Source organism: Pelobates fuscus, chromosome 1 (genome assembly GCF_036172605.1).
Source record: "Pelobates fuscus isolate aPelFus1 chromosome 1, aPelFus1.pri, whole genome shotgun sequence".
NCBI classification, from domain to species: Eukaryota; Metazoa; Chordata; class Amphibia; order Anura; family Pelobatidae; genus Pelobates; species Pelobates fuscus.
Genome location: NC_086317.1, coordinates 29,710,268 through 29,737,567, shown reverse-complemented (window position 1 = coordinate 29,737,567; position 27,300 = coordinate 29,710,268). Strand labels below are relative to the sequence as shown.

Here is a 27,300-nt window from a genome sequence, read left to right as displayed (position 1 = left end):
GCATTTTGCATGTGTTTTGTTCATGTTTGAAACCTTATAGCTTTAGCATTGGTGTTTCATATGTGCTAAGGGGGTAGTAACAGCGTAAGAACTATGTACACATGGTGGGTAATGCTAAAAAGAAAGGAGGAAACCGCGCCCTAAATATAAAGAAATATACAGATATACAAAGTGTATACGTACACAATGGTAGGAGTGATGATCTTTGTTATAATATAACCTCAAAGAGAAAAAAAACACATACAAAATAATAGTGTAGTATATCAAATATAGTGGATAAGTGAATGAGTAATGAAGATATTTTTCACTCACATTTCACAGAGCTGACTAGGAGCTCTGCCGTTAGTGCGCGTGGACTGAATAATCCCCGTCTTAGGATATAGATGGAGCAGTATAAATCTTGACCGTCTCAGATAGGGTGATATGTGGAAAAACTGAAAATTCCAAAAAGTGCAGTATATACTGGTAAGATGAGTGAATAAATTTTTTAAAAAATTCAGTACTCACATTTACTAGAGCAGAACTTGCTCTAGTTTTTGTAGCATAGGTGGTATAGTCCCCACCAAGGAGCCGGGTATATGTGAAGAAACAAAAAATAGCATATGGTGCAGTATATTCTGGTAAAATCAGTAAGATAAAGAGATAAAAATTCAGTACTCACATGTACTATAGCAGAACTTGCTCTAGTATTTATAGCGTAGGTCGTATAGTCCCCACCAAGGAGCAGGATGATAATCAGGAAGCGAAAAATAAAATTCAAATATAGATATATATATATATGAAAAATGTATTATACAAAAAATAAATAAAATAGGGGGCGGGGCTGGACCGCCAAGATGGACGGTCGCAGGAACGATCAGCTCCTGCAAATCATCAACTATGAAGCTAATACTCTATGCCTTCGGACACATTTACCTACCTGTAGCAGCGACCCTCAATGAACACGGGCTGCCGGATCCGAGGTGAGGCTTGCTCCCGGAGTTTAAGTCCCTCGGAGGAGAGATCACTGCTGACTCCGGCGGGTCCTTCTCCGGCGGTGAGTGGGGCAGACGGCCGCTGCCCCACTATCCCGCCTAACATGGCCCGACAGACACTCTAGATCGCCCCGGCGGAGATAGTGGTTATGTATGTTTCAAGTTTGCTGATGCAATGTTGCATCCCTGTAGGATCACAATAGTTTCCAAGCCATCTTTTCATAGTCTAAGTTGGTAGCTATCTGTTGGAGGAGAGCTTGTTTGGAAGGGGCATGTGCAATTAGCGTGAGGGCTGTGATAAGTGTATGGTATATTAGGTGGCGTCATCTTTGGGGAAGCCGTCAAGGTCAACAAATAGCAGTGCCAACGCTGGTCCAAGCACTACCTGTGAGTGTAATATTTCTGAGAGTGTACGTTCGACCATTTTCCAAAAGGGTTGAATGAGGGTGCATGTCCACCATGTGTGGTACATCGTGCCTGGGTCCGTATGGAATCTCCAGCACTTTTCGGACGTGTCTGTGTATATTTTTGCCAACCTAGTCGGGACCATGTACCATCTATAGTAAAAAAAATTCATGAGTTCTAGGTGGATGTACACAATATTTTGCCTTTGTGAACCCTAAACACTGCCCGCCAGCTAGTTTGGGCTATAACAGTCTGGAGGTCCGCTTGCCATAGTATTTGGTATTTCTTTGTGTCTCTGTGGTCTGCTTGGTTTAATAGTTTGTAAATTAAAGAGAGAATTTTTTGGGGTGTACTCACGGCCATGGAGGCCCGCTCAAAATGTGAGAATGAGAGTTTAGTACCTCCCCGCCTAAAGGGTTTGGACAGCGGGGATTTAAGTTAAAGGTATAAAAAAGTTGCTTTAGTGTGCAAATTGTAGATGTTTTTCCAGTCTGGGAATGTGCGCAGCTTTCCGTTTTGGAATAAGTTATGTATGTGTGTGCAGCCATACTCTGTCCATAAATGATAGTTGAAAGTAGGGTTCATGACTTGTATGCTCCTCAATGGGGCTGCCTGTGACCAAGGGTCGAGTGTCACATAGGCGTGTCTTCGCCCCGTCTCACACGCGAAGTAAGGTTCTCATGATGGGAAGCATTCGGGCAACTTCTGGGCACTGGGTCCCTTGGATCCAGAATAAGTCATGTAATGTTGGCAATTGGGCCCAATAGGACTCCATGGCTATCCACTGTGGCAGTTCCATTTGAGTATGAAGCACCACCACTGAGGAGATCAGTGCCGCCTTGTAATATAGTTTAAGGTTTGGTAAGCTGAGGCCCCAGGGAGGACAAATAGTTAGACCTCCAATCTAGTTTAAAGTGTGTTTGCAGCATTGAAAGCTAGGGGGCGGTGAATGCTATCCCCTGTACCTGTGTTTTTGACACATCTGATTTATAATATGAGTTTTTCCTATATTCCTCTATCTCCTTGAGGATATTTGGCAGAGACATCTGCGGTTGTGTCAAGGCTGAGAAGGACGTTATCCGCGAAAAGATTAGCTTTTTTTTTGTGTGTTAAAAGGTAACTTTTTTATGCGACTGAGTAGCCATGTTGGGTCTAACTCTCCTGATATCTGACTAATTGCTGCCCAACCTAATTTGATAAAAGGTAAAATAAAAATAAAATAAAAATCTTTCATTAAAGGGATGCTCCACTGCCTCCACCCCTCCCCCTTTTCCAGCACTGGGGTACCTCGATGCTGATTACGCCTTCTCCTCTTTCGACATCACGGCACGAGGAAGCCTAATACACATAGCAAGCACAGTGCACACATTAGGACTTCCCCATAGGAAAGCATGGAGCCAATGCTTTCCTATGCTGAATTTAAAGATACTGGATGTCCTCATGCAATGTGTGAGGACATCCAGCATCGTTTCACAGAGTTAAACTCTGTGAAGCACCAGAAAGCGCCCCTTGTGGCTATTTGGAAGACATCCAACAGAGGTGGAGTTAACCCTGCAATGTAATTATCGCAGTTTATCTGAATTCATACATCATGCAAGACCCAGCGCACTCACTCACTAAATAGCAATAGCAAAGCTCACACAATTTAATACTTAGGATAATGATTACATTTTGTGAGCTTTTTTTGTGTATATACCCACACATTGACATTATGGTTGTACTGTAAAAAGTGTATACTGGCTCGATTAAAAAATACTCAATCCATATACCCCAATCCACATTTAGTCCATTTAGTTTATCGTTAAATCGTTTATCGTTAAAGCGTTGAAGTAAATTATCATTCTGGACTCAGACGCTTTCCTCTCCTGTGTATTTTTGAATTTCTGTTTCAATAGTTTGATTTTAAGGTACCAAATGGAATGGTCTTTCTACGTGAAGTGATGTTCAACTGGCATGCTGTAATGGTAATCATCATGTTGTGTTACAAAGTGTCTGCGTGTGTCCATTCTTTCATTTAATTGTTGGATGGTTTCAGCAATGTTTTCACATCTCCCGCATTCAATCATTTATTCAACATTTCATCATATACAATGATTCTTTGATGCTATCTGTTTTACTTTTGTGAGTGACTTTGTTATTTGTGCTGATATGTTGACACAGATTGCACATTGGTTTATTGCAGGGTGTGGATCCATTCTCTTCGTCACAAAAGTGAGAACTGGCAAGACTTTAAAGTTAATTTAACATTTAAAGCTAAAGTAGCTCAACTAGAGGAATAGCTTATGTGGATTTTGTTTCCACTTTGGCAAGTTTGGCATTATATTTGAAATTCACGTTGAATTTACTTTGAATTCCCACCAATTCTCCCTTTAGAGAAAAACCCTGTAAATAGTTTTGCAAGCTTGGGAGAGCATAGAAAGGGTCGAGGTGGCATCTCGAAATGGATGATTTGTTAGAGAAGAGGACGGAACGCGAAGTATTTTAGAGATCAGAACAGAGATATTAGGAGGTTTACTGTTGGACCTATATTACTATATAGGTCAACATTTGGGATGTGGGATGGGACTTCTGGGATGTAAATTATACAATATAATGATAGTTCCTGTCATTCCCTGTAATGTTTGCATTCCTTTCAATCCTAATAGTGTGATATTTGTGAAGGGACAATTCTTTGTGAATTGAGAAATGCCTTTTAGGAAATTGTGTAAGATTCTTGTTTTTGTATAAAACTTAAACCTCTCATTAAACTCTTCTTACTTATATGTGTACATGAAGTACCTGGTCTCTTGTTAACCATGTCAGATATCAGTGCAGGGCCGGCCTTAGGCATTTTGACGCCCTGTGCGAAAAATCTTCACAGCGCCCCCCCCCCTCCCCCCGTCATCCATGTATGCTGTAATGTTTGTGTTGTCTGTGTATGTGATAGTAGGTGTGATGACTGTGTGTGATATGTATGCTATGTGTGATATTTGTAATGGGTGTATTAACAGTGTGTGATATGCGTGTATTGGTTGTATGTGACACACACACACACAGAGTCAGACGGCCATACACACACGAAGACATCCACACACACACACAGGCAGACAGTCATACACACACACACACAGACACACAAAGGCAGACAGTCAGTCATACACACAGACACAGACAGTAATACACACAGACACACACAGAGGCAGACAGTAATACACACAGAGGCAGACAGCCATACACACAGAGGCAGACAGCCATACACACAGACACACAGAGGCAGACAGCCATACACACAGAGGCAGACAGCCATACACACAGAGGCAGACAGCCATACACACAGAGGCAGACAGCCATACACACAGAGGCAGACAGCCATACACACAGAGGCAGACAGCCATACACACAGAGGCAGACAGCCATACACACAGAGGCAGACAGCCATACACACAGAGGCAGACAGCCATACACACAATCACACACACAGAGGCAGCCAGTCATACACACAGAGGCAGCCAGTCATACACACAGAGGCAGCCAGTCATACACACAGAGGCAGCCAGTCATACACACAGACACACACACAGAGGCAGACAGTAATACACACAGACACACACACAGAGGCAGACAGTAATACACACAGACACACACACAGAGGCAGACAGTAATACACACAGACACAGTGGCAGACAGTCATACACACACACACACACACACACACAGGCAGACAGTCATACACACACACACAGAGGCAGACAGTCATACACACACACACACAGAGGCAGACAGTCATACACAGACACACACACAGGCAGACAGGCATGCACAGACACACACACACACACAGGCAGACAGTCATACACACACAGACAGTAATAAACACAGGCAGAGAGTCACACTCACCTGACAATCCCACAGTTACCTGTGGAGTTCATTGTGGAGGCAGTGCAGCTCCTGGTGACTGTTTGGTGGGGAAGCAGGGACTCCTTCCTGCTTCCCCTGCAGCAGTTTTCCGGCGCTTTTAGCTCCGCCCCCGCCGCACGGTAAGCTCCGCCCCCGCTGCAAATTTAAAAAAAAAAAAAAAAAAATTTTTTTTTTTTTTTTTTTTTTTAAATCAACGGCGCCCCCTGCTCCATGGCGCCCTGTGCGGCCGCACAGCTCGCACACCCCTAAGGCCGGCCCTGTATCAGTGTTCTTGATTTGAACAGATATTTGTTTTCGGAATCATTGTGATCCCTTCTTTAACCTCTTAAGTACCAAACTTCTGGAATAAAAGGGATTCATGACATGTCACACATGTCATGTGTCCTTAAGGCGTTAAAACGTGAAATTCATCTTCTCATTTACCTTCTGTGAATTGGTCTCTGCTTTAAATTTCTGAACGTTCTTAACTTTAGTGCTTCAAACTGACAATAACATCCATTAAGTTTTTTTAACATGTGTTTGCTGCTTCCTCCCATTCCTGAATTAATTGTTCTTCTGTTATATGTATCCATATCTTTAAAAAGACATGTAACTATATTGAAACAGGGTATGGTATTACTATCAGAATAACTGGTGTAACTGAGTAGAATTAGACAAACCTAAAATATCTATATGTTATGGAACAAACCTTACTTTATCTTAAAATTGTATCTACCCATTTATGCTACATTCACACAGAGAACTTTACAAACCTGCCTTGCCACCTTTATATTCCAAGAATGCCAACTCACTTCACCCACTCATCTGTACATTCATGCTGTGAAACATTAAAACGCACCTATTGAAATTCAGACCCTAAGGATGTGTCCACTCACTCAGAAACCCTGAGAATATGGCCATTTACCCTAAGAACCTTGGAGCCTATTCTGGCCAGTCACCCTGACTGCTACTACATTAATCTATACTCATTTTAAATATAAGCAGATGGAGACATAATGTCTTAACGTATCAACTTGGAATACCAGCACCACACAAGCAACTCCGTGATTTGTTTTAGATTGAGGACCATCAATTTGTCAAGCAAGCAGGAACCTCACGGTCATGCTTGACAGTGGCATCTTTGGTGTTGACCTTGTTTGTGCCTCATAAATGCTGGTTTCTCTTATTGTTGTTTGAAGATTAAGAAAGATCACAGTATTTGTAGATACATGGTTAATTAGGTGCTCAGATGAATGCAATGCTTGGTTAACTACATACCAAGTTTTTAATAACATCTTATTTATCAAGGACACTTTTACTGGTTTTGTACAATTCAACAATTATGTTATCCTCATTTCAGATTTTTAAGTGTTTTCTGGCTATATTCTCTCACAGTTATTGAATGTATTGTATAAACATGTGTGTCCCATATAATGAAATATCTTTTAAAGGGACACCCTGCTGCCCAAAAATATAAAATAAATAAAAATCACTGTTTAGTGCGTATACCCCAAATAAAAGCATGCATGTATTCAATTATGCATTTTGTTTAATTGAGGTCTATCTAAAACAGCATGCAAAAGCTTCAGTTCTCTTGTCTGCAGTCTTTGCAAGCCCTCCCCTTCTAGCCCCACCCAGACTTTCTGTGGCTGTCCAATCACAGTTAAACAACCAGTAAGTAACATGATCTCTTATCTGATTGACACACAGGAGGGTGTAGCAATATTTATTTAAATAAGTGTTATTTCTATTGAAACCGCACTTTTTGTACAATGAAAAAAAGAGAATACAATATTCAAAAATAAAGCGTTTTAGCAAGTTAAAGTGTTTTAGGGGTCTGGAGTGTCCCTTTAATTCATGTCAGAATTTAGTGAATGTGTCGATTATATTGGAAATAACTTCTTTATACCGTATATACTCGAGTATAAGCCGAGTTTTTTAGCACATTTTTTGTGCTAAAAAATCCCAACTCGGCTTATACTCGAGTCAATAGTCTGTATTATGGCAATTTGCATTGCCATAATACAGACTGGGGCTGTGGGGGCTGCAGAGAGCGTTACTTACCTGTCCTGCAGCTCCTGTCAGCTCTCTCCTCCTCCGCGCCGTCAGTTCAGCACCTCGGTCAGCTCCCAGTGTAAATCTCGCGAGAGCCGCGGCTCTCGCGAGACTTACACTGGGAGCTGACAGAGGGAGCTGCACGGACGTCGCGGAGGAGGAGAGAGCTGACAGGAGCTGCAGGACAGGTAAGTTACAGCTCTGCCAGCCCCCCTCTCCCCCCCACTGAACTGCCAATGACACTGGACCACCAGGGAAGGAGAGCCCCCCTCCCTGCCATATATCAAGCAGGGAGGGGGGACGAAAAAAAATAATTAGTGATAATAAAAAAGTATAATAAGTAAATAATAAATAATACAATAATAATAATTAAATTAAATAAAAATAATAAAAAAATTAAATAATAAAAAAAATAAAAATAAAAAATTGCCCACCCCCCACCAAGGCTCTGCAACACACACACACACACACACACACACACACACTGCATTCATACACACACACACTGCACTCATACACACACACACATACACACACACTGCACTCATACACACACACTGCACTCATACACACGCTGCATTCATACACTCACACTGCATTCATACACTCAAACTGCATTCATACACACACACTGCATTCATTATACACACACTGTAAATAAATATTCAATTAATATATATTTTTTAGGATCTAATTTTATTTAGAAATTTACCAGTAGCTGCTGCATTTCTCACCCTAGTCTTATACTCGAGTCAATAAGTTTTCCCAGCTTTTTGGGGTAAAATTAGGGGCCTCGGCTTATATTCGGGTCGGCTTATACTCGAGTATATACGGTAAATACTTTTTATATTTAATAATGTAATAATTGTTTTAAAGGTTTTATTTATGCAAATAACTGAGGGAGATGTAAACTGACGTAAAAAAAATATTTTACATTTTTAAGAGAAAACTGAATGAACCTTTATTTTCACAGCAATGTCAAAACATGAATAAATAGTATTATCGGTCTTTTGGGATTTCCCCTGGGTGCAATAATTTTTAGGTTGTATTCCTTTGAAAAGAAAGGATGTTTTTAATGTCCCTTGTCTGTTACATTCCCCTACTTCCTTTAAGTGTAGTCTGAGAATATGGTGACTCTAATAATTGCAGAGACATCAGAGGAAATGTCCCATCTCCCCCGGGAGTCCCAGTATTCTTGGCTAACAGACAAAAACTTCTCTACATCTGAGTCTTAAATTGAATTTGTTCTAAATGAAGAATAATGGGTGTGTGCAAACTATCACAAGATGTAAACTTACTATTAGTGAACTCTAACCTGCAGCTCCATGGGCTAGAGTTCACTCCTGCGAGATCCAAGCATTGCCATGGTAACCACGGCACTGCTCCAACCTTGCGAGAGGAGGAACCCAGGTGAGATGAAGGCTAGAGCTCCGGGTATCCTCTCCCTCCCCTGTTGGCTGCCGCATTTGACTGCCTGTGAGTCATTGTTGGAGTTCTTTGATGGCACTGGCCCTGCATGGGCACTCTGGTCTCCCCTGACAGCCTTGGCCCATGGCTATCGCAGCCCACCGAGCATTTGCCAATGGCCAGTCCAGGCCTGCTGATGGCACTTACATATAATTATGAGATAAAGTTTATTTTTTAAACTGTATCCAGTAAATAACCAAATGGCCTGTCCTGATTCTGAGCAATTACTGTGATATGTACAGCGCTACGGAATCTGATGGTGCTATATAAATAATAAAATAATAATAATAATAATAATAATAATAATATGTTTCTGTGTATTTGCAGGTGTTTGAGTTCTTAGAACATTCACTTTGAATTCACTATAACCTAAGTGTTGTTAGTGTCATAGATGAATTGTCATTTTGCTCTCTTCCCTCCACTTTTCTTCATTAAAGGGACACTCCACTGTGCAAATAATAAATAAATACAGTTTAGTTGATATACCCATAATGAAAACATGTGTGCATTTAAGTAAACATTTTCCATTGAGGTATATCTAAAAACAGCTGGCAAAACCTGTAGGTTCTGTCTTTCTAGCCCCACCCAGACTTTCTGTGGCTGTCCAATAACAGACTTCCCAATGCAGCTCAATGCGAAGTCTTTGCAAGGCAGGTGCTCTGAGCTATTGCAGCCTCTTGATTTTAGCGTCACTGAGCTAACCAAAGCAGGAAGTAACAGGACCGATTGTCTGATTGACAGACACAGGGGTGTACCAAGTTAATTTTTAAACTTTTAGTGAAATTTGCACTTTTTTCAAAATAAAAAAAGAGTGGACACACTGTTCACATATAAAGGTTTTCAACAAGCGAAAATATTTTTGGGGTCTGACGTGTCCCTTTAAGTTTTTTTTTTAGATAAGTCCTTATAGTTCAAAGTATCTAATCATGTTTCACACAGTTATCTGGATACCTGCATATCAATGGAAACACACACAAGAAATGAGTCACAGTATTTGAGCAGAAAATAAATAAAGAAACTTCTCAAACATGGTTATTTATTAAACTTTAAATTGTATCATTACACCATTCAAATGCCAAAAAGAACAATTAAAGCTAAATACATAATGTGGAAAATATCCCCAACTATGTTTTTTTTTACAGCCTATATCCTGCAGCATCCTTATCTACTCACCATAAATCACTGTTTTGTGAATAACTTAATCATTTGAGAGATATCTTAATTCTAAAGTGTTATAGTAATAAGTAGCAAGCCTATGAATGAAATAACCTATCAAACCATATAGTTAGCTATTTAGACTTCAGTCTTCCCTTTTCAGAATACACATACAGCAATGTTCTGTTTACAAAGTATACCAATACATGTCAACTATTCTTTTTTTTTTCTTCTGAACGTTAAAGGGACACTATAGTCACCAGAACAACTACAGCTTAATATAGTTGTCCTGGTGTGTATAATAGCTCCCTTCAGGCATTTTCAAGTAAACACTGCCTTTTCAGGGAAAAGGCAGTGTTTACATTGCCCCTAGGGACACCTCCAACTCAGATGGCCACTGGAGGGGCTTCCTGGCTCAGGGCTGCACAGTAAGCAGCCCTGCCGTTCAGCGTCTCCACACTCTGCATGGGGACACTGAACTTTCCTCATAGAGATGAATTGATTCAATGCATCTGTATGAGGAGGTGCTGATTGTCCAAAATGGTGTTTGGCCCGTCCCCTTGCTGATTTTAGCCAATCTAATGCTTTTACCATGGGAAAGCATTGGATTGGCTAAAATCGGCAATTTTGATGATGTGACCACGAGGCAGTCTCGTAGAGAGCTGAAAATAGAGTGAGTTTTAACTCGTGAGGGTGCTAAAGGGGGGAGCAAGCCACCTAAATGGTGGGTTTTCACTATATGGGTCAGGAATAAATGTTTGTGTTCCTGACCCTATAGTGATCCTTTAAAGGTTAATGCTAGTTGTAGTAAGCAAAATGCTTAAAATCTACGGGGATTTTAACTAAAGTGTCAATTAATGGTGAATTCAATGGGATTTTTATGCAATATTAAACAAAATACTCTATTTAAGACAACTATATTCTGCAGAGGAACTGAGTCTATAATATATGTTAAGTTACTTCACGCCTCTCAATCATCCAGATTTCAGTGGGACAGTCTCAATTTCTGGGTCCTGTTCCACCATCCCATCTTTGTTACCTGGAGTTTTGATAATGGAGACACCAAGGACCTGTCCCCAGAAAGTATAGCAAGAGTACATTTATGCCAGTTTGACCTGCCAGTAATTCCAGGGAAGGGTTAGCTCGCTTTGGACTGTCAGTAACAGTCAGCGGGATGCCAATGTTGGGGGTATGTTACTTGCCTGGATGAGTCAAACATTTTCATGCTATGTGCCAATTGGACAAAAAAAAAACTGAAAAAAAAACTGAAAAAAAAAAAAACACCTCAATCAAATATTGTAAAATTTTTAAAAATTATCTTTATTCCTCCCATAAAATCTAAACTGAGGTGTGGAGGTACAGGGGGAAGGGAAATAGCAGAAATTGGAAATGGCTAATGCAGCAGAGCTCCAATAAGTAGCATAAGTATCTCCGCTGTATAATCCTTGTAGCTGAAGAAGCAGTAAAATATGCAAGACCAAATCCACTGGAGGGCACACAGTTCTGGGAATCAACTGAACTTTATTTCGTCACCTAGGGCTTTTATGCACTGAACCCTAGTTGGGGTCTCTTACACAACATTAGCACAAGTTAGCATCCAGTTAAATAATTTAAATTGCACTAGAGAGACATCAATTGTCGACTACTGCCAACCATATGTAAAGACATTTCCATATTTTGGCTAGACCCCACCATGCAGGACCATATAGCTCGTATGCTACTGAAGCATTCTATGCATGGTCAGAGTACCTGCCACACAGCACTAGCTTGCCTAACTAAGTTGGGATGGTGGGACAAGACCCCAAAATCAGGACCGTCCTGCCAAAAGAGGGACAGTTGGCAGTCCTGGTTTAGCGCACCATCCTTGTATCTTTTCCTGTTGTGTGTAAAATCACAAGAGGCAGATTAAAGTGGCAGTGTTACAGAGTATCTATAAACCACAGTATGCAATATTAAACAACAATTTATCTAGTCTGTCCACAACATACTTTTAGATGCACTTAATCCGAACACAGCAGGATTATAAGGATATGAATTTCCTATCGCTGTGTATGTTATGTAAAATGAGAACACTGAACAGAAAATTGCACTGATTTGAAAAACGAATCGCAAAATTTAGGATAAAATAGGAAATCTGAGATTTTTTTTCTGTCAGCTATTTTTCACCACACCTGGATGTTTTGTGTATCTTACCTGAATAGCGGCAACAGCATTTGTATAGAACTCACCACAAGAAATAGGCACCAGTGACAATATACCCTAAAATAAAAATGTTGATGTTTTCAACCTATTTACTACTCAAATAGAGAGCAATCTATACATCTTTATAACTGATATACAGGTGCAAAGAGGGCCTGCTGAGTAGTTTATGTCCTAAGTGATGAAGTGTAGTAAATTGAAACTAAATTGCAAAATGTAGACAAAAACTACTGATTTGTAAAAACATTTTGAAATAATTTTTTTTTTAATATAAATAACCTCCAAAACATTGCTTTATTTTAATTCCATATTATGTTAGCTGTAATTAATGTTTATGCAATAAATATATTTTATTCACCTTTTAGTAAGTAGCATGTTTTCTTTTTTATTTTGTTCAGAAATGTTTAATGCAATCCAGTGAAGGTGCACAGCACGTTTCGATGTTCCCGTCTTCCTCAGGTGCCTATTTTCATTGTGTAAAGTGTCAGTTTTTAAAGGTCGATATTGGCGGCTTATTTTCATGCAGCCTCGTCCCTTCATACAAGAATTTAAAGCTAATGCAATTAATCTCCTCCCCAACTCGCAAAAACATTAAAAGCCATAACCATACCCTGCTTGACTGGATTCTCTCCACTTCTCCGGATAGAATTCAGGAGGCAGGTGTTCTCCCTAACAGTTTCAGTGACCACTGCTTAGTGTACTGTGTGCGCAAAATAAAAGCCACTAAATCCTCTCCCAAGGTTAAAATAACCAGGTCCTTCAAAAAATGCAATCTTGAATCCTTTCTAAATGACATCAAGAAGCTCCCATGGCACAGATTAAACCTGATTCCAGATCTAGACTGTGCAGTTGGATTCTTTCAGTCCGAACTCCTACAAGTTTGGAATTTGCATGCCCCGCTGCGTAAGGTGAGAGTATAAGGGGCACATATGAATTGGATCACAGCTGACCTCATTCAAATGTACCAGTTTCGGGATTCATTGTGGTCAAAGTCCAAGCGTACTGGCTCTATAAACGATCACTGTGCGTATAGACAATGGCGAAATATATACACAAAACGTACAAAATTGGCCAAGGACATATATTTCAGTGAACAATAACCTATCAAACCTTGAAACTTTTGGAAAGTCATAAATAACGTACAAACTCCCCCAATCCACTCCCAACCCTCCACTGTCAAAGTGGACAACCAAGCCCTGCAACTCCCCTTAGTTATAGCAAATGCCTTTAACAATTATTTTGTCAGATGCTCCACCACCCTGATTGCCAAGCTAATAAATGACACACATCCTGAAACTACAAACGTGGATCAGGCCCCACTAAATTTGCAAAAACTCAATATACACAAGTTCAAGTTTAGACCTGTACCTATTAATGTCATTATGAAACACCTTAATAATCTAAAATGAAAAACCAGTCTTGACCTGATCAAATCCCAGCAATGCTGTTGAAGCTCAGTGCGCCGGCAATTGCTAAACCTGTCACAACCCTAATTAAAGAATCCTTGGTGTCTGGATACATACCCAAGCTTTGGAAGACTGCGAGAGTAGTGACTATCCATAAAAGTGGTGACACTACTTTGGTTTCTAGCTATCACCCAATATCATTGCTCCCAGTATTGTCAAAAATCTTAGAAAAATGTGTCCATACGCAACTATGTGAGTATTACCATCAATCTAACTATCTGACCCCTGTTCAATCAGGTTTTTGCCCAAATCACTCCAAACTGTCATGGGACAAGGAGAACTAACTGAACCTATTTTCCTTGATTTTGCAAAGGCCTTTGACACAGTAGATCACCACTTTCTACTGCACAAACAAAAAAACTCTGGTATTGGTGGTCGTTCGCTAACCTGGTTTCGATCATATGTATCGGATTGATCACAATATGTGTCCATTTTTGACAGCGTCTACCTACCTCTCCAAGTCACATGTGGTGTTCCCCAAGGTTCCATTCCCGGCCCCCTACTATTCACATTATTTATAAATGATATGTCTAATGTCTGCAAATCCTCAAATATACACATGAAGACAGAAGACACAGTAATCTATGCAAGCAAATCCAATCTACCGCAGCTTAATGCTGTGCTCTAAGACCAGTTCACAAAGTTAGAAAAGTGGATCACATAAAACAAACTGTTCCTAAACACTGACAAAACTGTTACAATGATCTTTGGTACCTAAATTACTCAAATTACAAAATTCCCATCTATGAATCAAAACAAAATCAAATGGCACATTGATTGCAGTCCACTATTTCAAATACTTGGGTATGTTGTTAGACCCCAATCTATCTTTTGGCCTCCACATAGAAAAACTTGCATCAAAACGTTATGGTGCCCTGTACAGAAACAGATGCTGCCTAAGCCCTACAGTAAAGGAAAAGATTGTACAGCAAATGCTGATGTCAATTCCCAGATTTTACTAGTAACATGACATAAAGTCATGATTTTATTAAAGACACAGAGGCGAGTATTATGCATAACTCTTTCTTTATTTCCTCAGCAGCAAAGATAGAGGAATATAAATATTAACAAAATGAAAGAAAAAAATGTATAGGCACATAGGCAACCAATCACACAATAGAGGAAGTGGCTATATAAGGCCTGTGTCTCCCACAATCCCCCTCTTTCTTGTGAAAACCGAAGACCAGGTAAGAAGAACGATATCCCACTTGGCCAGAACAGGAAACACGAATGAGACAGTAACTTCAAGCTAAAAAGAGAGAGAGAAATTTGGTAATAACCAAACTCCAAACTGTAGACTTACCAATCAAAACAGTCGGTAGATCGTGGGAAAAACTTTGATATCTGTAAAAAGCAAGAAGTATATTTAATATACAAATTGTACAATCATCAAAAATGCAATCCATAAATAGCAGACCAAATTGCGACATACCTGAAGAGTCCAACAGCATCTCATCCCTAGACCCCACACCGGGAAGGTGGGAGGGAATATTACTCGCCTCCGTGTCTTTAATAAAATCATGACTTTACGTCATGTTACTAGTAAAATCTGGGAATTTTATTAAAGACACGAAGGCTCATATTATGCAAGTTCAAAGCTGTGCTATCACCTGAGATGCGATGTGTTCAATTGGTCTGAAATAGAAATTGCGGAAGGTCGATTCACGGGACCAATCCGCTGCTCGCATAATGTCTTCCAAACGACAGCCAACTGCAGACGCTTTCGAAGCCATAGCTCCCCGAACCGAATGAGGCGTGAAGACAGAGGTGTCTATACCCACCAGAGACAGGAGCCATCGTACCCAACATGCCAGCGTTGGCATTGAAACAGGTCGGTGAGGTGCCCGAAAAGAAACGAACAAGGGATGCGAATCCGATGAACGCAGAGACTGCGTAGCTTCCAGATAGGCCCTTAGGCAATCCACCGGACTCCCTGAGAATCTAGGATACACAAACGACTTAGAAGCTGATTTCGTCCTCCTGGATATGTTGAAACTAACACCCTCTGGGGTGAAAACAATGGCATCCCAGTCAAGGGCCCTGACGTCGGAGACCCTCTTACACGAGATCAAGCAGAGTAACATAACCAGCTTGGAAGACAATTGCTTGAGGGTCAATTCCTGGTTAGGGTAACATGCAGAGAGAAATTGCAGCATCACATTGACGTCCCAGAAGGCAGAGAAACGAGACCTAGGAGGACGGGCGAGGCGGATACCTTTGAGGAGGCGACATACAAAAGGGTGTCTGCCGACGGGGGAACCATCCAAACCACTATGACCCACTGAGATAGCGGAGCGGCAAAGGCTGATAGTGCAGAATGCCTTGCCCGAGTCAAACAGGAACGTGAGGAACTCCAAGATCAGATGGAGAGGGGCAGATATGGGATCCATTGCCCGTTCCATGCACCAATGAGACCATGAGTTCCATGAGTTACAGTAAGCCGATCTTGTGCCCGGAGCCCAGGCGTTATCGAGGAGCAGGAGAGTTGATCGCGGAACGTTTGGGACAATCCAAGATCCCCTGAAAGGAGCCACGCTACTAGAGGCAATTGGTGGTGTAACACCAGCCCGTGCGAGTTCCCATCCGGATCCAGAAGTAGGTCCTGGAAGCTCGGGATCAGTCGGGGGTAATCTATCGACAACTCCATCAGGCGTGGAAACCACGGTCGGGATCTCCAAAGGGGTGTGATCAACAGTCGTGACGGACCAACTTCGATATCGTATGGACAATCATGTTGAATGGTGGAAAGGCATACAGACGACCCGATGGCCATTCTTGGAGAAAGGCGTCTGTCGCCACCGCAGCTGGGTCCGGTCTCCAACTGTAAAACTTCGGGAGTTGCGTGTTCAGATGTGAAGCGAACAGATCCATCGTGAACTGTCCCCATAGTCTGTCCAGGCCTTGGAAAACCGAAACATGCAAGTGCCAATCTCCCGAGTCTCTTAAATGTCTGGAATTCCAATCTGCTCCTGAATTGTCCAGACCCGGAATGTGTTCCACCATCACAGAGACGTTGTTGTAGAGGCAAAATTGCCAAAAAATCATTTGCCAACAGAGCCAGCATCCTTGACTTGGTACCTCCCAGGTGATTTATATATCGGACAGCTGACACGTTGTCCATCTTGAGTAGAACACAGCAGTTTGCCCGACCCGGGGTAAGGCTGCGAATCACAAAAGCCCCTGCCAAGAGCTCCAGGCAGTTGATGTGTAACGATTTCTCGATTTCAGACCATCTGCCTCCTGTGGAAACGTCGCCACAACGAGCACCCCAGCCGTGTTAGCTGGCATCGGACTCTATCACCACGTCCGGAACGGAACCGAAAATGGTTCTTCCGTTCCAGGCCTCCATGTGTGCCAACCACCAGACCAATTCGTCCCTGGACTCTTCATCCAGCCGTATCCGGGATTCGTAAGAGCGACCCAAACGGAGGTGTGAACCTTTGAGGCGTTGGAGGGCTCTGTAATGCAGCAGGCCCGGGAATATCGCCTGGATGGAGGCAGCAAGCAGGCCTATTAGCCTGGCCAGCTGTCTGATGGACAAATCCGGCACCCGCCGAAGTTCCTTCTGGATGGTCTTCATTCCGGTAGGTACTGGAATTGCTGAATGGAATCCACTCGGAAACCCAAGAATTCCAAGGACTGAGTGGGGATCAGGGCCGACTTGTCCCAGTTGATCAAGAAACCCAAGTTTTGCAGTAGGCTGATCGTCCAGTCCAAATGTAGCAGTAGCTGGTCTCTGGACTGTGATATGATTAGAATGTCGTCCAGGTAAATAATCAGGCGTACTCCACGTGTACGAAGGAAAGTTACCACCGGTTTCATGACCTTGGTGAAGCACCAAGGAGCCGAGGACAGACCGAAAGGCAGGCAGGTAAAACGCCAGTGCGTCCCGTGCCAAGTGAAGTGGAGGTAATCCCGGTGGTCCTCTGCGATTGGAACTGTAAAGTACGCGTCCTTCAGATCTAACTTGGCCAACCAGCCAAACATCTGAAAATGTTGGTAACGGAGGAACGCGTTGAGAGGACGGACTCTGCCTCCTTTCTTTGGCACCAGGAAGAGATTGCAAGTAAAGCCTGGAGCGGCAAGAGGCAATTCTTCTATAGCGCCTTTGGACAACATCTCCTCGACTTCTGTCAAAATCATTCTGACCTGATCCGGAGGGAGGGACAGTTCCCTGGGGATAGAAATCTGAACAGGCAGAGAAACAAACTCCAGGCGATAACCCCGTACGCATTGCAGTACCCAAGCATCTGAAGTTACATCTGCCCACCCCCGGTAAAACAATGCCAGCCTTCCCGCCACCCGGACATGAGCAAGATGGGAAGAAGGGGTACTCACCATAAGGACGTCTGCCCTAAGTGCCACCACGGGGGTATCTGGAGCCCCAAGATCTCCCTCTGGCTGGGAAGAAGGGAGGGGTCCTCTGGGCCTGAAAACCTCTGGATGGAAAGAAGGAACCTCTGTTGGCCCGGAAGGAGCCTCGAAATCCACGGCCGGGTGGACGGTTCCTGCTACGCCCGGCCCCATAGAAAACCTTGGGCGCGAACATGCGCTTCATGTTTGCCTGCGCCTTGTCTATGGCCGTAAAGGTCTTAACGTAGGAGCCCAGGTCTTTCACAAAGGAAGTACCGAACAACATCCCCTCATCGGTTGGACCTGGTTCCGCCACCGTCATGGCAGCCAATTTGGGATCGATCTTAAGAAGGATCACCTTACGCCTCTCAGAGGACATAGCAGTATTGGCATTCCCCAATAGGCAGATAGCCCTCTGGACCCAACCTATGGCAACGTCAACGTCCAGCACAGAATTGCCCGCTCTAGCGGTGTCCAGAAGCTCGTATCATTTGGATAGAGGGCCCAGGGTATCCAAGATCTTGTCCTGGCACCCCTTGAGCGAGTAGTCCAAGCTTCCAACCTGACTTGTTCAGGAATTGAGCAATCTGGGGATCAATGTCAGGGGTCTTGCAGGCCGAGCCCGGTAGAGAGGGCCTGGGGCATTCGGCCCGCAACTTATTGCGACCCTCCTTGGAAAGGGGGGTACGCATACGTCGTGCCACGTATTGAGTGATATGGTCTGGGGGAACCCACTCTGTGGACCTGGGGTGACGAAGATTGTCAGGGTCGAATAGAGGGTTGCCCTGAGGGTCAAACAGCGCCATGGTATCCCCAGTGGGGCCTTGTACGTGACCATGGGCGGCGGCGGAGGTCCCAGAAGGGGTCACACCTGTAAGGGGTAAGTCCTCACCCGACACGCCCTCATCATAGGAGTCATACTCCATAACGTCGGACTCATTCTCCACACTCCCGTCAGTATCCGACCCATCATCCAGGGCTTTAGCCCGCTTCCATAATCTAGCCTTTTTAGCCCAGCCAGGGGCTCTTTTGCGCATGGGAGGCGCTCTGTCATTGACCACCTCCAGCGTGTCAGTCATGGCAGGTAGAACCTGCATCGAGGAGTGGGAGTCGACATGTTTTGACTTCGCCTTAGCCTTACGGGCCCCAGGCACAGTTGGGGCAGGTGAGGGGGTCCCCACGCCCAGTAGGGCGGGGGTCGCCAGGGAAGGCAACAGTAAGGAATGCAGGGATTGGGAAAAGGAGGAGGACACAGCACCCATGGCTGAAGCAAACGCTTTTTGCAAGGAAGAAGCCATAGTGGCATCTAGCAGGGCTTGAAATTCCTGGGAAGCATTAGGCCCTTCAGGATTGTCTGAATTAAAATCAGTGGTGAGGCCCTCAGGCCCTTTCTCCCTGTCCTGCATAGTGGCAACTTTAAGGTACAAGGAAAAATCCCAGTAGTATAAGCTATAAGGACAAAGTGACAGAATTAAGGGTTGATTAACCCACAGAAAAGATAGTATAGGGAACAAAAAAAAAAAACCTTTGTACTGGTGTACCCCAGGGACCCAGAGGCAGAGCAGAGAGCACGACAGCAGAAAGATCGACCGACACAGAGAAGCACCGCCCCCAAAATGGCCGCCGCACGTGCAGAGTGCGCTCGCGGACTGAAAACCGGCGGGGAAGGGGCGCATGCACCTACCCCCGCGGGCAGCCCGCGAGTGAGCCGAGAGACACTGACAGCCGCGGCAGGTGTTCAGCCGCGGCTGAAAGCTGGATCCAGGTCCCCCGGCAAGCAGGGCGGGCGCGGGGGGGAAGCAAAGGTTGAAGGCAACCAGGGAGAAATACACCAGCACAAGGGGTAGTAGCGAGAAACAGAAAAACTGCTGCACAGAAGCAGGCAGCAGTAATAATAACACAAAACAAATAACAAATATCACAAAAATTAGCAATTAAAGATCAAACAAAACACAATGAATAAGGAGCACAAAAGCAAGGTACTCAGCTGTCTGAGGAAGCAGCAAAGAAAGAGGGGGATTGTGGGAGACACAGGCCTTATATAGCCACTTCCTCTATTATGTGATTGGTTGCCTATGTGCCTATACCGTTTTTTCTTTCATTTTGTTAATATTTATATTCCTCTATCTTTGCTGCTGAGGAAATAAAAAAAGAGTTATGCATAATATGAGCCTCCGTGTCTTTAATAAAATCATTGATTATGGGGATGTAGTATATGCACCTGCACCGTAAACCCACCTTAATAAACATAATACATTGTATAACTTGTTCTGCCGCTTTGGGCTACAATGTAATTACATGGTCCACCATTGTGACATGCTAAAAGAACTAAACTGGCTGTCGCTGGAATCCAGACACACCCTTCATCTTTCCAGCCTTGTGTTTAAAAGCTTTTCTGGGAAGCGCCCACCGTACCTCCCATCCAGTACCAGCACTGTATTTAGTCTACCTCAATACAAAATGAAAGCGGCTCGATCCTCCTTTTCCTACAGAGCACCGCAATTGTGAAAGGACCTCCCACACACTTTCAAATCTCCCCCAGGCCTAAAATACTTTAAGAGATCCCACTCTACATATCTCAAAACAGAATGCACCTGTCATGGTTGATTATATTTTTCTCATCTGTTCTATGTTAAAGTTTGTATATATTGTGTATTTATATTGTTTTTGTATTTTATTGTACACTATTGTATCAATTGAATGTTTTGTGGGCCCAGGACATACTTGAAAAGAATGAAATGAAATCTCAATGTATCCTTACTGGTAAAATATTTTATAAATAAAATAAATACATTTTATGTCATTTCTATACCTGTTCATCATGCCCATCACGGTGGCCAAATTCGTCCTCGCGAGGGCATGCAATGTCATCTCCAACTTGATGTTGGCAAAGGAACGTCAAAACGCGTTTTGCACCTTCATTGGTGGGACTGATTATCGAGTTACTTTACTTGCTTACATGTAAGAAGTTTTTTTATTTTATCCAAATAAATGTTGCTGTTTTCTTCTAATTACTGGTGCCTTTATTTTATTCTGTTAGGATCTATCTGCAGAAAAGATGCACTTCAATACACCTATATCACACCTATGCTGATGTACTTGAGTCAGTAAAATACAGGCTCAGGAAAATGTGAATGCTATATCATCTACAGCAGTGGTTCACAACCTTTTTAGGTTCAAGGTGCCCTTTATATTTCAGTATTAATTTTTACAAGGCATCCAAAGTCAAGAATTCTAGGTTGTATATCTGTACAGTGCTGGCGCTATAGTGTAATGTACAGTGTTGGTGTTTGAAGGGGTGCTTGTATATATTTACTGTGTTTTAATACAGGGGTGTGTTTGTATGTAATGTTTGCGTTTGATTGCAAGGGTGTGTCTGAATGTAATGTTCACTTTTAAATGCGGATGTACATTTGTGTTTGTGTGAAGGGATGTATTTGTATATATTTTTTTGAGTTTGAAGGCAGAGGTGTGTGTATGTAATATGTGAGTTAGATTGCAGGAGTGTGCTTGTTTGTTGTGCTGGTGTTTGATTGCTTGGATGTATGCACATACACTACCACATACATACACATTAACACACAGATGCATATAAATACACCAACACACACACACACACACAAATTCATATAGACACTGACAAATACACACATGTAGATACACACATAAATACACACCGACATATACACACATGCACCCTGACACACACAAACATTGATACATGCAAACACCATGACACAGATACACACACTAACATAAAAACACACACCCTGACACACAGATGCACATCACTATACATACATGTACACACAGATGCACACCCTGACTCTCACACTCAGTTACATCCAAAGAGAAATCACATCACATTATATATATATATATATACACATATATATATATATATATATATATATATATATATATATATATATACACATTTTTACTATATATATATATATATATATATATATATATATACACATTTTTACTATATATATATATATATATATATATATATATATATTTACATATTTACTTATTTACAATTTATTTATGCAAAGAGCATGGTTCACTTTCTTTTCTTATGTGTATAAAGTTGTTTTGGCACCTATAGTGCTCCTTTAAATAATATTCGATGCAATAATTCAAGATTTTCCTAGTATTGACGTCAGAAAATATAGATTTTATTAAAGACAGGAGGCGAGTATTATGAATAAACTTCCTTTACTTAACTCCAGCAGCAACGTTTAAATAAAGTTTGGTGAATAACAGAAGAAAAAAACAGTCAAGTAACTTAAGTGGAACATTCAGTAGCCAATCAACATCCAGCATAGTCTTTATATTGAATGATCCCCAATCTTCCTCCTCTTTCAAGCTGCGACTCTAGAAGAATAGTCCAATAAATTCCTTGGAACAGGTAACACGAAAACAATGGAAATTAAAAACTGGATCAAGCTGAAAGCCAAGAGGCTCATATTATGCATGTTAAAAGCTGAACTAAAATTGATAGTATAAAAATGTATATATAATTCAATTGTAGGATAATTTTGAGTTGAATATGAAAACTCTCTATGAGATTTGTGTGATCCAAAATGAGTGATGCTATTAGAGGAAGTTGGTCTGATATCACCAGATAGAACTCGAGAAATCATTGCAAACAGTGGAAATGCATAATTGACTCCGTTCCTCCAACATTGTAGAACATTGTAGAAAAGCATCTTGATCTAGTGCTTCTGGATCTGGGTGGATCTGGGTGCCAGCTAAAAAAAATTGGCGATTGAGGCGTGATGCAAAGAGGTTGTATTGGAACAGACCTCATGGGGAGTATTGACTTTGGAAAATGATGGGATCCAACATTCAATCGCTGTAGTAGGAATCGGGAATTACAATCCGCTATCGTATTGGAAAGTCTGGGAAGATATTTTGCTCTCAAAACGATGTTTCAATCAAAGCAAAAGTGGCAAAAATCTTTGGCAATATCCGCCAGTTGACAAATACAAAAAATAGATAACCGCGCCTTAGAACACAGTAATGTAAAAAAGTGAAGTCAAATATAAATCATATGTTAAAAGTCTATGAAGTCTTTGGCTGTTATACAGTGCATGGTATCTCAAAGAAAAAGGAAAATGAGAGAAAATAATAGTGCAGTATGTCTTTAACACAGTGAAGTAGAGTGCTATAGTAAAACTCACTCACCATTTATAGAGCTACAAAGAGCTCTTCTGTGTAGGGCGTAGATGGTACAATCCCCGTCACTGGATATATTTTCAGCTACAGTGGTGGTAGACTGTATCTATATATCTTGTTTATCATAATAAAATGAATCCTTTTAAATATAAATGTAATTTATTTTAAATTTTTTGGGCTTATATTTATATATATATATATATATATATATATATATATATATATATATATATATATATATATAAAGCAATCCAAATGGAAGACAGAGCCACACTTTATGCGTTTCATCCGGGAGGTTTAATCAGAAGTGTGCTTTGTGAATATATAACATCAGTTTATATAGGTAAATAATTAATACAATTAACACGCGTATAACAATATTCATTGGCTTCCTTTCAAATCTAAATTAGCATATCAATTCCCATTGGTGAGTTTAGAAACTGCCCATGAGTGGTGAGTTTAGTATTGCTTCCTGTTATTTTCGATCTGTGACTGGAAGTGACGGGTCACATGTATATCAGGCAGTTCGGGAAGGATCACTAGCATTGCAGGTGAGACAGCTCAGTGGGTCGATGCACCATCAACAGAATCTGCCCAACCCCTGAGTTGCAGATTCAAATCCCAGCCCACATGTCCCATTTCGTCTTTGAAATGATGAGTATTCCGCGCATGTGCGGCATCCTGGTAGCACATGCGTCCAATATGTTCATAGTTCTGAGCATGTGTGGAACGTCCATTAGCCACACATGCATATTAGGGCACATAGAAGCGAACACAGACATCGTGGTAGTTGATAAGTGTCCGGAGCTCAACAGTGGAGGGAAAAAAGAGTAAAAGAAGGAGAAAAGTGGGAGAGCTTGTATAATATGTACAACAAGTGATACATACAGTGACTGAAAAAAATATATAATACCCATATAAAATAGTACACATAAAATAATACATAGAAAGAGTGACACATGACATATAGAGGAAAAACCTAGGATTATATATATATATATATATATATATATATATATATATATATATATTAAAAAATACATATTTTAAAATGGAAACAATGCAGCATGTAAAAAAAATATAGTAAATATAAAAAGGATTATAAAAAAGTTAAACAAGTCAAAGTCTGCATTGAGTCCATTAGGATGTAGGGTGTTTAGATAATATACCCATTACATCACTATCAGGCCTAATTTTTTAACTCGTCGTTATGGACATTAAAGTGTGAGGATGATTTTTGTAGCCTTTTTGTATGTTTAGACAATGTTCCCCTATTCTTGTCTGTAGGGGTCTGATAGTTCTCCCTATAGAATATCTGCCAATTGTTTGGATTGTGTGCCTCCTAAATGGTTCACATATTGGACCACTGAAATATTGTCCATCTTGAATAGGATGCAACAATTGGCTTTTTTTTTTTTTTGCAAAACTTCGTAAAGCGAAAAATCCTGCCATGAGTATAAGGCAATTTATATGCATACGTGTCTCTGTCAGAGACCATTTGCCTCCTCGGCAATGGGCACCCCAACCAGTTCAACTTGCATCGGATTTTATAATTAGATCTGGGAAGTATGTGTAAATGGCCTTCCCGTTCCATATTTGGACACTATCTAGCCACCAGAACAGTTCTGTTCTCGTATGTGGAGTTAAGGCGATCTCGTCTGAATAGCAAAGGACATTTCGTTAATATTCTCTCTATAGCCTTAGGAGTGCAAGGTAGTGAAGAGGGGCCACGAATATCACTTGAATTGAAGTTAATAATAGGCCGACAATTCTCGCTAAAGATCTGTTGGAAATAAGTTCTTTGTTTAAGACTGATCTGATCTCTTTCCGAATTGTCTTTAAATTCCTTGATGGAAGACTGAGAGTAGACAATTTGGAATTTACTAAAAATACCAGAAATTCTATTTCCTGTAAGGGAGTTAAAATTGACTTTTCGTAATTTATTACGAAGCCAAGACTCGTTAAAAGGTTCATCGTCCATTGAGCATGTATTTGAATAGTATGAAAACTAATGGTAACATTATTAGAATATCATCTAGATTTATAATCAATCTCACTCCTCTAGTCCGAAGAAGGGATATTACTGGTTTGAGTATTTTGGTGAAACACCAAGGTGCAGAAGATAAACCAAAAGGCAATGATCTGAATTGCCATTTCTTCCTTTGCCATATGAACTGTAAATAATTCTGACAGGAGTGTTTAATAGGTACTGTGAGGTACGCATCTTTCAAATCTATTTTTATCAACCAGTCTTGAGTATTAACAAACCTTTGAGATAATAAATGCTCTCCATCTTGAAATGATGGTATCTGACAAAATTGTTTAGATATTTTAAATTTATGAGTGGTCTGTGATCAGCATCCTTCTTCTATACCAGGAATATATTGCTTACGAAACCTGGAGTGTTCATGGTAACCTGGACAATGGCATTATATGACAATACATTTTGTATTTCTTGGGACTCGAGATTTTTATTGGGAAAGGTACCTTTGTTTGTACAGGATTTGAAATAAAATCTGTTTTGTAACACAGAACGGTGTTTAAAATCCAGGCATCATTTGTGATCTGATTCCAAAAATGGAAATAGTGAGTGAGTCTGCCTCCAAACCTTTCTTGTGAAGAAGGGACATTTGTCATACTATTTTTCATAGTATGATCTGAAATGAGACATTCCTTGATGTCCTCTGGATCTCCATGATCTGCCACAAAGGGGGAAGAAAATAGATGTTTGTTGTGTATTGAATGAGGATCTGTTTGCATGGCATGTGTGTTCCTTGGAACCGGTCTATTATAATGGAAGCGGCTGGAATAATGGTTCTGTCCTTTTCCAACTCTTCAGAAAACCTTAAGGTTGAAAACTTTCTTCAGTGAGGTCTGAGCTTTATCTAATGAACTAAAAAGGTTGACATGTATTTATGTCTTTAATAAAAGACTCTCCAAAGAGAGGATCTTCTGCCTCTGGTCCTGCTTCTGAAGTGGCTAGATTTGTTAATTGCGGATCAATCTTTAAGAGAATTGATCTGCGGTGTTCAGTAGTTAAAGTATTTGCATTTCCCAAAAAAACACACGTGTTGTGTCCATCCGCTAAAGATATTAATACTTTGGGCATTCCCAGAAGCAGCAGATTTCTCTAAATTTCAAAGAGTTTTGCCTGGCAGGATTTAAAGCACCTGTCGAGCCCTTTGTTGGGATTATTCCCCAATTTTATAAGGAATTGAATCAAAGTAGGGTCTAAATCAGGGGTCTGCACAACTTTTTTAGCGCTTACGCTTCTGGGTGGCCTTCCCAGACCTCCTGAAACTTTGTGCTAAATTCCTCTCAGACTCTACAGATGACCAAAATTGGTCAGATGGAGTATTAATTGTCTGAGTCTTTGAATTAGGTTTGTTAGTCTGGCTGATAGCCTGAGCCACAGATTTAGCAATCACCTCTTGCATAGAGGACATGGCACTAAATATTGCAGATAAGACAGATGTACTGACAGATAAATCAACAATAATTTGTAAAGAATCCTCTGTGAGAATTTCACATCATCAGCAGCACCAGGTCTTGGTGACTGTGCAGGAGTTTTTCCAAGTTCCTTACAACTCATATTTCTAAATTCTGCTATAAAGTAATTTATAGAAATGTAAAAAAATATATTGTAATTAAGTAACAATAATGAATGGTAAATAGCAGAAAAACCTGAACAGGAACAAATAGGATGAAATTTAATATTTTCCTGAGGAAACAAACAATGTCAGTATAAGAGGTTCATCTGAGGTGAAGTAGGCGGGCAGTGGGCAGGTAAAATAGGCAGGAAGGAACGAGCTGATATCCAACTAGTTGTGAAAACCCATGGGAAATGACATCAGTGTGACTCTAAATCGAACTATGTGCGTAAAATGAACTGAAATCACTAACAAACTGAAACATACAGGAAATAATCTAACACTGAAATAATATATCTTATCTTAATAAGTAGTAAATAGGGAGAGAGAAAGTCTGTTCCCATTGCCTATATTAGGTTCACATAAACAGTGTAAAAACCGAACTATACTTTAATCATTGGGTAAGAGACACCAATCTGGAAAAAGAAACTCGGCCGTAGCTGTCTAACTAGACAGTAAGTCAATAGTGGCAGCTAGGGTAAAGGGCATGAAGAGAAACAATTATAATATAAT

The 27,300-nt window shown here is 41.1% G+C and overlaps 1 protein-coding gene across 1 annotated transcript in view; it reads left to right on the top strand.

Moving 5' to 3' along the window:
- Positions 1 to 27,300, top strand: part of LOC134602356 (beta-1,3-galactosyltransferase 5-like) — a 106,677-nt gene that overhangs the window by 12,181 nt on the left and 67,196 nt on the right. The gene's annotated exons all lie outside the window — the stretch shown is intronic.